General features: G+C 48.4%; 1 pseudogene; it reads right to left on the bottom strand.

Moving 5' to 3' along the window:
- Positions 1-4,259: 4,259 nt before the first annotated feature.
- On the bottom strand, positions 4,260-5,428 carry LOC142604034 (syntabulin-like; annotated as a pseudogene).
- Positions 5,429-13,640: the final 8,212 nt, after the last annotated feature.

Below are 13,640 nucleotides of genomic sequence, written 5' to 3'. Positions count from 1 at the left end.
GCTGAAAGGTGTGAAGCAGGAGCTCAGATGCCACCCGAAGAGCAACGAGTGGAAGGACATTTCTGCGTGTTTGAGAGGTGCCCAGCTTAAAAGCTTCAGAAATGGAGTACTTGGATGGGGAATGCTGCCGCCTGCCCATTTCTGCCTGGGGAAGAATGCCTAGTTTTGTAGTGAGCTTAGGCTAGCCAGACAAGAAGATGCAGCAATCACTGTGCTATTCAAAATGCCAGTGTCAAACTTTCCAAGAACAGAAGATCTGCCAGGCTTGTAAATCCTGCCCATGAATTCTAAGGAAATAAGCAGCCACTTTTCTAAGAACTTACAACTATTTTTCACTAATCTGTTCAAACAGAGAGTAAAACAAAGTTGGCACCAAGCAGTAGAGAGAGGAAGGTGAAAATAATGCCCCGTTGTAAGCACGAGTCCCATGTGCTTTGTACTGGAGACTGCTGAGGCCACAAACACACAACAAAACCCAGCCCCCACCCACTGCTATGCCCTCTACCCTTGCGTTCAGTCTGGACAAGAATAAATTCATTTGCAACTTTCCTCTGTCCCCAGCATTAGTTTTATCTTCAATATCCGTTTCCTTACTGCATCCAGACAGCCCGGGGATCTGGCGGACTCTACAATAAGAGGCGGAGAAGCTGCTGCTTGAACTGGCATGCCACTGGGCTTCAAGTTCCTCTTGCTCACAAAACCAGAGCACTAGAACATCAGGCAAGTGTCTGATAGCCATCATGTCAGACCGGTGTCTCAGCAAGGGCCCGCTCTTCTCTGGTCCTGACTTCCCTCTGGAAAGCCGACGGAGGAGATAAAGATGCAGATAAAGCAGCTCACACTCTCCTTGGCTTCTCTTATACTGGGAAGAAGTGCAGGAAACAGGACAACCTTGTAAGCTTTTCCTTCTGCAAGGAGAGTGGAACTGCCCAAGGGGCTTTTTCTGCACTGTTTGAGAGATTTATTAACTCTGCCTACAACAGGGTGACAGTCCTCCTATGCCTTAAGGGTTATGCTTGCTAGAAGATACACTACACTGTTCTTGAGTTTACTGCTTGCAGGACAAAAGTGACTGTAGTCCAGGCAACAGACAGCTACAGTTTGTAACCTAATGAAATAAAGCCCATAGCTAATGAGCCCCTGATAAGGGACACTGTTCTAGGAGTCCCCTGGTTGCAGGCAACCATGCAAGAGAACTGCAGAAGCGCTTCTCTGAACCAAGTTCCGCGCTGCAACCAGCTGGTTTTGTGCCACTTTAACACGAAAAAACTGTTCCAAAGTCAACCAGCCATTAGGTAGGAGCCTTCCGACTTGCCAACAGATGTGTCTTCACCTCTTGTTTGCACCTGCGCACTGTCAGGTCCTCTCTTACCAGTTCCTTTCACTATGCCTCTTCCATTCTTCGTTATCCCTAGTGGTCGATGGTCCACAATCCAGTACTGGCTGCACTAAGCTAAACATTCCAACAAAGAAGACTAACTTCTCTTAATTGGATCATTGTTCCCCCGACACACCTTAACAGCTCTTCTCCTTGTTTATTCTTATTGGAGTTCAAGTCTCGCAAGCAGATTCCCAAAACTTGCACACCGTATTCAAGATGAGATTCTCAGTTGTATTCTTACCACAACTGCACTAATTCTTTCCCCTTTACGGTAAGAGCGTCACCTAGATTCAGTGAGGAACTTGTTCTCGGTTGAGTTCATCATACCGTCTGCATGGACTCCTCCACTTCAGGAGCAAAGATGCTCAAATCCAGCCAACTCTTTCCCTAAGTTCCTATGTTTTCACTGAAAAACGGCACGATGAGAGATGTTCCCATGCCGATAATTCGTCGGACCACTTGGTTCATTTAGCAGAACTGGGATTCATCCTCAGAGTCAGCCACTCTGTGCATTCAGCTGGGGGTCCCTGCAGCACCCGGATCCCAAGGACCCCCTCATGCTGACCCCATGCACCGGTACACCCCCCCTCCCCTGGTGCCCAGCCCCTGGTCTCTAGCTCGGTGCGTGGGAACCCGGTGGTCCCTGCTCCAGTGAGCAAAACTGGGAATCCACTGGGATGCCAGTGTTGCCCAGCTGCCTGCAGCCTCCGCTGCCAGCTCCCGCGGGAGCTCCTGCAGCCCTTGCCGGCTCCTGTGGGATATCTGTCCTTCCCCAGCACGGCATGGGAACCACGTGTTACAGATGTCCCCACGTCTGCACCATGCTGTGCACCCGCCAGTCCCCTGCACCACTGATGCAGCATCTGTGCACATCCATCCAACACACCTTGCCTGGGCAATGTCTTCCCCTCATCCTCCGGATGCTCTGCTTCTCCTTATGTTGTGACTACTTGGAGTGAGTCTTGTGCATGTCCCCATGGAATAAAGTGTGCGCCCCCTCTCCTCTTACACCAGTGCTGCCAGTCCCGCTTCTGCTGCTATCTTCCCCATGGGTTTCCAGCATGGAGGAGTGTACAGAAGAGTCCAAGAAGACCGTCCCGCCAAGTCATGAGGTTCAGGCTGGGCCCCCTTGCTTTCTAAACTCCTTCTCAGAGAGGAGTCCAGGTGCAGCTGGAGCCAGTCTTAGCCTCTGACTCTAAAGAAGAGTTTGGACCCCAGGTTGTGCCACAGAGGCGGTTTATTTCAGCTCAAGCTGGATGCCTCCACAGAGGGACCCCCTCAGTTATTTCCCTGGGCCTTTTAAGGCCTCACAATCTGCTATACGAGGTGTTCACGTGCTGTCCACGCCACGTGCACAGACTTTTTGACCAATCAAGCTGATTGTTCTATGACTGGAGTAACATCTTTCGAATTTTATCTAAGCAGTTTCATCAGCCTCCCGTCTTATCTGCACCTGGGTCTTGTCTGTCTTCTGCTGACTTGAGACAGAACAGTTTCTCTCCCTCTTTGAAGGTCTTTCCCTTGAATTATAGGCTTGGTCCAGTTTATCTCGCTGTGCATGATTCCCAGTACTTCTGCCCCTCAACTAAGGAAAGGTTCAACAAACGTTCAGGTACAGTTTGCGGCCTAAGGCTACTGCACTCCAATCACTCATGCCAAGCAAAATCATTCATGCCAACCAAAGCCACTCAAGTTTCAATTCAACCTAATTTTAAGTGATCACACAATTAATCCTAATATTCTGTAAGTAAGTAACCTGTTCTAATCCCCAGCAGTCACCCTCTCGAGTGTGGCAAATGCTCCCTGCACATTGGCCAATTATTCTTCCTCCTCCCTTGTGCCTTACCAATAACTCCCTTCTTCCCAAAAGCTGCAGAGCAACACATGTCATTGTCTGGCTTCATTAGCCCTCTTCTGCTTGGGGTCACACGGGGAAATACTACACTTGCTTTGCCGGCGGAGAAAACAGGAGGCCAGCGAGGTTTACATGGCCAGGGGTGGTGTTGAAAAGTTGGGTGGAGCTGGATAAACCTCCCTGTTTCCGCTGTTGGGTCGTGTTGCCCTCCTCTGATCTAGGCACGGACCTCGAGTTCTGGACACAAATTTGTGCTGTGATGGTCACAGTGGCACCTCAGTGGGCACGCAGAGGCTGCGTGACTCTCGGACAGGTTAAACAAGGCCTTATGGACCCCTGTCCAATGCCAGGAAGACTGATACTCTCCTGGCAGTGCAGAAATGAGCAGTTACCAGCTTCTGGAAGGTTGCACTGGGTGAAAGATTTGGTCACTTGCATCTGTTGATGCAGCCTGGGTGCGGCAGAGCTGGTGGTGTGCGTGTCCATAGGGCGACTGGAGCCATTTTCTCTGCCTGAGTGCTTACGCTTGGAGCTGTAATGAGGTTTTCTCAGTGCAACTCTGCTCTCTGGGTCCTGATGGTTCCTTATGCGCTGATACAGTGCCTCCTCCAGCTCTGCCTGTGCCTGATAGCTCAGCTGAGGCGGGGCATTTTTCATAGCTCTCCTACAATAAAACACTCGCACATGTTTAACATTTCTAACATGCTTTACTGAACTGGTGGTTATACATAAAGCAATTTGCAATAAATCCATTAAATAAACAATAAGTTAAACCGCTACACATTTATACATAGGATTTCAAAGGGCTCAAATGACTATCAGGTTCCAATACAAGACGACTATAAGACACCATTACTATTCAAAGGAAAGAAGGAGCATGTTTTCAAACCGATTTATAGTGCAAATCAAATAGTCAAGAGCAAAATGATGGACTCTGCCAGAACACACAATAACTTTTTGTCATCTCTCTTCTCCCCCTTTCTCTCTGCCTCAGCCAGCTGGTGCCCAGGGACAGAGTGGACTTTAGGTTTCCACATTGAACAGTGTACGGCGTAAAGCGTACAGGGCCACCAGGCCACAGCCACAAAGCCATGCTCTGTAAATGGGATTTGTTCCTTCCGAGAACTGAAATCCCACATGAGAGTTGGTACAACGGGGACTGCTACAGCCAGAAGATCTCAGGGGAGACTGCTGCTCCAGTAGCTCCTCTTTATTCCTATCGGAGCTTCATCACCATGACCTTCTGCAAAATCAAGCTCTTTCACAAAATGCTTTTCATCAACTCTGTGCTCTGCAACAGACAAAAGGATGGCAGAGTTTGGATCACTTGGAGTTAAGGCCACTATGATACCAGAATCACTGAAGCTTCTGAGAGAACTTCCACCCAATGCCTTCAGCGAAGAAGGTGGGCTTAGAGGACAGGCATCTGGAGCTCCCAAGAGGTTCTGAGCCAGCTGCTCCACATCCAGGCTGTATGGCCCCACATCAGTCTGGATGGCCTGTTCCACCATCCTGCTGCTGATTTTCTCCTCCTGGGAAGCAGCTAGTTTTTCCCCCAGAACATTTTCAAGCATCTCTTGATTCACAGCAGAACTGGAGGGAGCTGCATCACTCAACTCAGAGCTTGTGGTGGTCAGCTTCTCTTCAGATGAATCAGTCCCAATAGCTGTGTCCCCATTAAGAAGCAGCCCACTATCTGCCACTTCCTCCAGAGCCTGGTCCTCTGAGATGAGGCTGTCCAGCATCGTGGCACACAATGCTGACAGCTTCCCCTCCGAGTCACACGTGTACTCCAGGCACCGCTCATCTCTCACAGAGCTGTTCTGAGCCATCTCCCTACTCTGCAGCAAAGATTCCAGTTTATTGGTTTCATTGCTGATGTCCATGAAGTATTTCTGAATTTTTCTGTCTTTCTCAGCCAAGCTGTTCTTCATGCTTTCAATGATCTGCTTGAGTTCTTCAATTTCCTGCTCGCTTCCAAGGCGGCCAGCTCCACCTCCACACGATTATGCTCTTCTTCAATCAAGTCTTCCTTCATCCGTCCCGGCTGAGCATTGAGCTCTTCTATTTCTGATTCCCTGCGGCAACACACAAGTGTTGTAACACTTCTGCTGACTGGTCAGTGAAAGACTCAACTGTGAAAGGCTCCACACGTGAGTTATGAAGCTGTGCATCCGGAAACTGAGATTCATCCCACCTAGCTTTAGGTGTCTATTTGACATGCTGGGCTGTTGAGTTGCCTGAGAGAGGGAGGGAAAGACCAGCAGCACAGTGGCAAGTTCTTCTCTGCAATGTGTGTCGCATGCTCTGGCAGGTATCCCTTCTCTTTCTCGTACAGGAAACTGCACAGGGAGGTGCCTGAGGCTGGGCAGGGTGAGTTGTCACCCAAGTGTCTAATATTTTCCCTTCTAGGAAAGAACCGGGAAATCCACATGAGAACCGATAGCATGAAAGCACATGATGGAGCCTGCCTTGGAGTGAAAACCAACTAGAGAGGGCTTTGACTAAAAGTAACCGTGAATTTTACAGTGCTGAAACAACAGTGCTTTTACACGGGATGGAGCACCCCGCTGACTGTCGAGCCCCCAACAGGCGGAGTCACACCTGTGCTGAGGAGGAAGATGACCTGCTCGCCAACCCAGGCAGCTGACGCCACATTACAGCGCAGAGAAGGTAAGCCAGTGCGCTGAACACCGGGATGCTGGAGGAAAGACTGGCCTCATCACCGGGCTGCTGTCGCTTCCTTTGCATGAGCCCGAGTTGCTGCTGCTGCTGGCTGAAGCAGCCCCGTAATTCTGACGGGTGGCAGCAGGACGCAGCTGGTTTTTGCACAGCGGTGACAAAGGGTCCTTTTCACAGGAAGCAGGTGGGCTGGCTCTGGACTTGCTGGATAAGGATCCATTATTGCCACCATAAGGGCCATGGCTGGAGGGGAACCAGAACAGATAAAAGCGTATTTTTTTTCCTTTCCCACTCTTTATTAAGAAAGATGCCCATGCGTGGAGGTTTGCACTGCTACCTTCATCCTCTCATGGAAGTTGTTCTTCTAAACCGTAATGAAAGGGCTGGGTTAAAAAACATACAGAAAAAGGCAAATCCAGCCAGCAAAAGAGAAGCCTTGAACATCAACATTTCAATACCGCAGAATTATGAAGCAAAATCTCTTCTCAAAATTTGTCTGACTTGCTTTCCTCCCATCTCTGAAATTGGAACAGTTCATAAGGAAGAGATGGTTGGGTGGCTGCTGCAAACCTTCACCACAGCGCTGCGGTTTGGGTGATTTCAGAACTATTTTACAATGAAGCGCAGGACTGTGGCTTGTGACAACACGGCAATGTTTCATAGTGAGTTAAGGCAAAGAGTGAAAAGAGAACATATTGCAAAGGAGACATCTCGTTCCACTTGGTACAGTGCAGCATCAACTCTTGTGTGAGGCAGAATTTGCACAGACTGTCCGTAACACAGCAATGCATGCGAAGGAGCATTATTACAGAGGACTTCTGTCCAATTAACTCGCTCACTATGCTCCAATATAAAGTTAGATTTAAATGCACAATAATATATGAATCGATACGTATAACCTTACTGCAAGTAAGGTGATTTTAGGGCTTCATATAAAACTTCGTATTGGTTTTTTCCCCCCACGCAGTACCTTCACTTAGACTTAACCTAGAGAGCGCTTAAGTAATGTTAACTTTTCTAACACTCTCACCACACAGACAGGAAACTGCTCATTAAGCATCGTTCTGCAGATCTCTCTACACTGGGGCACACGGTGACCTCAGAGGTGTCTGGGTGACTTAAGCATACGGGTATCCCGCTGCTGGTCCCAGTCTGCCTGCCAGCTCTTCCACAAAGGGCAGGAAACCAGTCCTGCCAACGTGAACTCTTTCCACCTACTCCAGAAAATTTAACCAGCGGGTATTGCGTGGGCAGAGCACATTGTGCTGCTTTTTTTTTTTTCCTATCTTGTATTACAGTTCTCGTCAGTGTAAAAGTGCTGCCCGAGAGCACAGTGTTACCCAACCTGTTTGAAAACTCACAATACTGATATTGTATGTCTTAGCTGCAAGGCCGTACGGAGTGGTCTGTCTCTGCACTAGCAAGGCTTGCACCAGTCAGGAAACATTGCTTTGCTTACTTGTGAGAAAAAGGAGATCTTTTGCTTCCAGCAGCAGACATATGGACTTCAGGTGCTGAAATACTGGCCATGCTGCTTCAAGAGCTAAAATCAGCTTTGGTCCCTGGAAAGGAAAAGGGGCAGTAAAAACATGATGGAAATTACAACTCAAAATAACAGTTTTCAAAATAACAGTGAATCACAAGCATCCTTCCTGTGTCTGTCCTGTCTGAATTTTAGGCGTTGCATGAACTTTCAAACATCCCTGAGAACAAGTGCTGGGTTTGTTCCAGATTTTCAACAGTTCTTCAGAACTGGCACTTCAACAAGAGCAGAAGAAACATTGGGACACAAAACCCTGACGCTACAGAAGCCGTTTTAGGACGTGGCTGGGAACATTTGTTGTGACAACCTGTTTGCTTTCTCACAGCCATCAATACGTGAAGGAGGCTGCTCACGTGGCTCCTTCAGGAGCACAGTGATTAGGAGCACACAGTTGTAACTGCAGATTTCGCTTGCTTTAAACCATAGGAAAACACGACGCGCCGGGAGGAAAGCTGCTTCTTTTTTGGTTTCTGAGATGATGCACACTTATGGGACTACATCTACAAATGTGCACAGGCTAACAGGGTCTATGTACATGTGTATATGTACAGACATAGGCAGGTTGTCGTGGGACACGCAAACATAGCAAGGCAGTTGCAATAGCCTTAAAATAATCCAATAATCACGCACGGTGCTCAAGTGCTTCTCGGCTGTTAAGCCATCTATCCGAGTACTGACTTTCTACGGATCACAGCTTTATTTCCCAAGCTCTGGCATATATAAGGACAACTGCTCTCATTTTGCTAAGGCCAGTAGTAGGTAGATGTACTAAGAAAGTCTCATCATCTGGAAAGCATCCTAACTTTAGGGTGGGTTTTTCCCAGTCTGTCACTGAAATGGCAAATGCCCCAAGCCAGGGCTAGGTCTCACACTGCAGAGCCACAATAGTGTACGATGACTTTATCCGAGGGGATGGAAATAACTTTCCAACACCCTTTACACAGCTGGTCAGGGGGGAGCATCTCTCACCTGAGAATTTCCGGGCACCGTCCCAGGCACAGACACCCCCGTCGGCGGCTGCAGACTTACCACGAACCCCATTTTTGATGTCTTTTCCACGAGGGGGGGATGCAGCTGCAGCTACCATCATCCCCAACGGGGCAGAGGAACCTTCAGGTGCACAACCTCTCTTAAACTTCGCAGAGCTGGTGGTGATGTGCATGTCTTGCACCCCTGAGCATCCTGGGCTGGGAAAAGGCCTCGTCGGAGCACGTCTTCACAGCCTTAAAGAGGACGAGACTTCCAGCAACCATCCTTACCATTTGGCAACTCTTAGCAACCCGTCTGAGGATTAGATGGGTTCGGATTTAGCTTCATTTCTCTTAAAACCTTTAACCCACAGCTACATCTCCAGTTCCAACCCTTAACAGCATAAGCAGTGTATTTCCCAGAAACACTAATGCTGCTTCTTTTCCTTTTAACATGGGCTTCTTCTAGCAAGATTGGTTTTGTACACCACAAGCAAACAAGGAAAAAAACCCACACTGCTCACGTGCACTGACAAACATCAGAAAAAGAAGCGGCAAAGAAACGGTGAAGTCTGCTTTAGCATTTCGGGCTTTTCTTCAGATAACACCCTGAGAAACGACCCCTTTCAAGGGCAAAGTCTCCCAGGGGGAAACGTACTCGATTCACAGTGACAAGCCCATAGCTGACTGCAGGTTTGGTTCCAGCCCCTGGCCTTTGGCTTACTACTGGTTTGATTTACTATTACTATACATGAGACTCTCGCCTCGGACCCCTCTGCAGCAAACCCCCAAATCAGTTCTTTGCATAGCTCCACTTTGAACATCCTAAGATGTCAGAGATGAGGAAACAGGGGATGTAAAGGAAAACAGAAAAGGAAACCATCTGTTGATTCTTGAGGAAACATTGCTCAGAAAACCCTTCAAATCCCAGGATTCTCATCAGAAAGGCATTCATAACCTGGAGGAATTCCAAAAAAGGTCAACAATCATGATAGCAGCATTACAGGGCACTGTTTATGAAGGGAATGCATTTTGTGTATTCTAAGACAGAAGGAAATAGTGGTAGCACTGTTTATCACGGGGAGGAGGAACACAGCTGGAAACCTGTAAAGAAAACCACGTAGCAGTAACACCACAGGATTCTGGCTGCCATGCGTGTTATTTCATGAAAAATGACTTGGAGCTAAAAGGTGACGTGGCTGGCACGGCTCTCACCCTGTCCAGCAGCCCAGGCGCTCCCTGCAAAAGTCCCATCTCCGCATCCCTCACTCACTCAGGTTTGCAGTTAGAGCCGTGGCGCTCTCATGGACCAAGCGCAAGGCTAAGCTCAAGGTTGCAGGCATCCCGAGGTGAGAATCTCCCTGTAACAGTGGGCTCCCCATTTTCTGTAAGCCTGCAGCAGTATCAGGACAATGAACGGGCCAGAGAGAGAGAAAGCAGTTATGGGGTGTGTGCTGGGAACTGGCCTTCAAACCCCCAATAAACCAGTTCCCGAATCAGACCAAGCGGAACAGCTTCCCTGGGAGCAGACTCACTGCCTCCCCGCTGCCTGCCCAGCAGCCTGCTATTACGGCACTCTTCTCCTTTGTGCTCAAGGCCATCCTCCAGAAGAGGCAAACAGAGCTAAATCTCAGTTTCTTTTCCATTTACTGAACTAAGTAATGTGTAGCTCCTGTTATTTCTTTTTCTTTTTTTTTTTAATTTCCCCTTGTGAGGAAGGCGAGAACGACCGAACTGCAGAAGACTTGTGCCCGAGACCCTGCACTGCAGGTGGGCTGTGCCACCAGCCCAGAGCTGAGCAGGTCATTATTTAGGACAGCTGGGATTCAGGCTTTTGCCTTTTACTTGCCCATTCCTCCTTTGTAACTTGCTGACTTCTTTTTGGGATCCTCCATTTGCGCTCTGACACCTGGCCACTTGCTGCAGCCTGAGAGTCTTCTGAACAAAAGGAGATACATCTCCTGAGAGGCCAACCACTAATTGCCTACGTCTCCACTAAGCAATACCGACAATCATTTTTTAGAAAGGGGTGGATCATAAAATTTGTGACACAGAATTAAAAGATTGCTTTTGTAGGCCCCTTTCATTTAATAGGAGCTTATAGATTTGGGTTCAAAAATACAAAACACTTGAAAGCCGAAACACTCTTTGTAGCTGCTACTTTGCTTATTCTCCTTTGAAAGAAATACTTGGCTATTTGAACATGTTTCCCACATCAATTCCACTACATTTGTTTAAATTAAATCTTTAAATCTAAAATATACAAAAATCCAAACTAAAAAAAAAGTGCTATGCTAATCATTTTTCCCTCTTTTTAAGCATCTTTTGCTCAAAACACCTAAATTCTGATCATACCCAATACTATCTCTCAGAAGTTACAGAGCACCTTTTTCACTTCAGTGCAATGTAATCAGCTGATGTCCTAATAATACTCCGCTCTCCTGACTCACAGAATTCATGGTGCAAAATGAGATACAGAATCTCCCTCTGCAATGCTAGGTGCCTTGGGCAGCGGTCCTCAGAAACAGGACAAACGGAGAGTGCCTAAGCTTATCAGGGGTGAACAGAAGAGGAAAAGGCATCTAATTAGACCCACCTGAAGATCCAAGTGTGATCTTCAAACACAAACTTTCTTCTGCAACTGAATGTCTAAGACCGACCTTTCTGTTAAACAAAACTAAACCAAACAAAAAAAAAACAACCAAGAGATAAATACAGGAGACAGAGACTGCGCTTGGCCTCAGGAAGGGCTAACAGCAGAGTTGTCAGAGACCTGATGAGGAACACAAGAGACTGGAGTGCGATTTGTCTGACTAAACATGGATGTCTCTAATGCAGACACCCTTGTCCAAGCCAACCTTGGTCCCATCTGTAGGCAATGGAGAGTTAGTCAGTGTAACAGGTGAGTTCAAGGTCCTGTTCATCTCATCCTACAGTAAATGCTTGGTCAGAAAGACCGCGCACTAGATTCACTGATTTTCTTCGTTATATCTCCTTTAAAACAAAACAAGACCTTAGTCCACTTGGGCAGGTGCAGACGATTACAACCACGTTACAGATACACAACTGAGGTCAGATAAATTACTGTCCACCTCTGCTCTACCCAGTTTGACTCGAGACCATGACTTTGTGTCTCCCTCACCTCCAAAACAGCTCCCGTAACCCCCAGAAGAAGGGAAATGGCAGATTCACCTGTTCAAGCTGTTCCACTTCCCGTGAGCAATGGGACCGGTCACGGGGTCAGAAAAAGAGAGCCAGTCGCCATCCGCAGCCCACAGCTCCTGAAGGTCATCGGAGAAGACCTGTAGGTTCAAATTTCACTTCTTCTGACTCCAAATACCGAGGGACTGATGCCAGACAGGAGCTCCAATGGCATCTACCAGCTGCACTGGGTCTGTTGACCCAGCTGGGAGGAACCATTCAAAAACTGCCGCAGGGACCCAGACATTCTGAAGCATGGGGGGGGCAGGCTGGGCTATGCAAATGACAAACCCCCCAACAGCCGCTTCCACCCCACCACCACCCACCAGCCCTCACAGCGCTGGTCGCCTTCCAGACCTCACAGCACCCACTGCTACAACACACCAAACCTTCGCAGGGTGATGCCCCTCCATGCTCAACTCTAGGACGCAAGCTGTGAGGAGAGCATCGGCTTGAACCTGGACACGGCATCCTCAGCCTGAAACAACAATAGCTTCAACTTGTTTAAACCAGACACACAAAAGGGTTCCATCATCCGAGTTTTTAAGAACAAAAATACACGCTTTAGACAATTACGACTAATTGGGAGAAATCACACTAGGTAATCTGAAGGCCACTTTAAAGAGGGTTTAATATTTAAGCAAGCTGCGAGGGGATTTTGTCAGCCAGGAATCCATCAGCAAGAGCTTGACTCTTTCAGGGAACCAAGTTTTCTAACATGGAATGGATATTTTTAGCTATAAAACCATTTACTCTAAGCAGGAGAAGATTAGTCCCTGTATACTACCTCTCAGCTATTCACACACATCTCCCTTTTTGAAAAAAAACCAACCTCCATACCCAAGTGCCGCTAAGGAGTCTTTCGGATGGAAGGCAAAGGTGGGTAATCCTTCCAGAAGTATAGGCAGCTCAAAGCAATTGTCCTCCTGTCCCACAGAGAGCATCCCAAAAGAAGACTGAGGTCCCCAGACAGCCCAAAGCAAAACATGATGCTGTGGGCAAATCCCAGTCCTCAGCACTTGAATGGTTTCAGAGAAAAAAATGGACAAAAACAAGAGCCCCACTTGAGGCTCAACAAAGCTGGACTTAACGCACAGCCTGGGAAAACCAGAGCCAGTAGATGAACTCAAAGCTTTTAGAGAAGGCCTCAGCTCTCACAGCGTCAGTGCTGAGAGCAGCTTCCCTATGCCAAGCGCAGGGATGGAGAAAGAGCTTGTCAAGAGCAACAAGTCCTTTCCAAGGCCTCCACACAGCTGGCACCATGGGAGGGTGCCTTAAGCAAGCTGCTTGTCAGGGACAGGGTCTAGGAGGAGGCTCTTCCATAAATGCCGTTCTCAAGTCGAGTTCCTTGCTGCTCGCTCTCTTCCCCTGCAGAGGCTGAACTAGCTGCTCAGGCCATCTCCATTTTCAAGAGAGTCCAAGTCCAGCAGTTTGTAAGCGTGCCAGGTCCTGATGCATCTCCTGGATGGACCCTTCCCCTGGCTTCAGCCCTGAGTCTCCTCAGCTCGCCCAGCTCCGCCTCTGTGCTGCAGAAGACCTTTCCTCAGACGCAGTCCACCCCAGGGGAAAACACAGAACCCAAATCGGGAAGGCGTTTTGGGTGAGCGCTGCCAGCAGCCCGGCAGCCCCTCACACCCGTCGCCCCTTGGCATGGAGGAGGCAGCGCAGACCTCAGCTCACTGGGCGGGGGTGGTGAGGGGACGTGTCCTGAAATCTCAGAGGTCCCTGCCCACGGCAGTGTTGAGAAATTCTTTGACCAAACAATGATTAGCTTTGAATTTAACAAGGCCTATGAGTAATTAATGTGTACGGAGAAGATATCGTACCCTTGAGAACAGAAACATCCTGGCAGGACTGCCCAAACAGCGTTGATCAGGAAGAACAGCTTGGCCAGACAACAGAGTTGGGCAACATCCAAGGAGAAGAAACTGTCCTCAAAGGCTTGTGACCATACCAGGGACAAAGGAGTGGGGGGCTAACTCCCCAAATGACCACCGGCGACCACCCGAG

Source organism: Balearica regulorum, chromosome 15, assembly GCF_011004875.1.
Source record: "Balearica regulorum gibbericeps isolate bBalReg1 chromosome 15, bBalReg1.pri, whole genome shotgun sequence".
In the NCBI taxonomy this organism is placed as follows: Eukaryota; Metazoa; Chordata; class Aves; order Gruiformes; family Gruidae; genus Balearica; species Balearica regulorum.
This window is presented reverse-complemented; position numbering and strand designations above follow the sequence as displayed.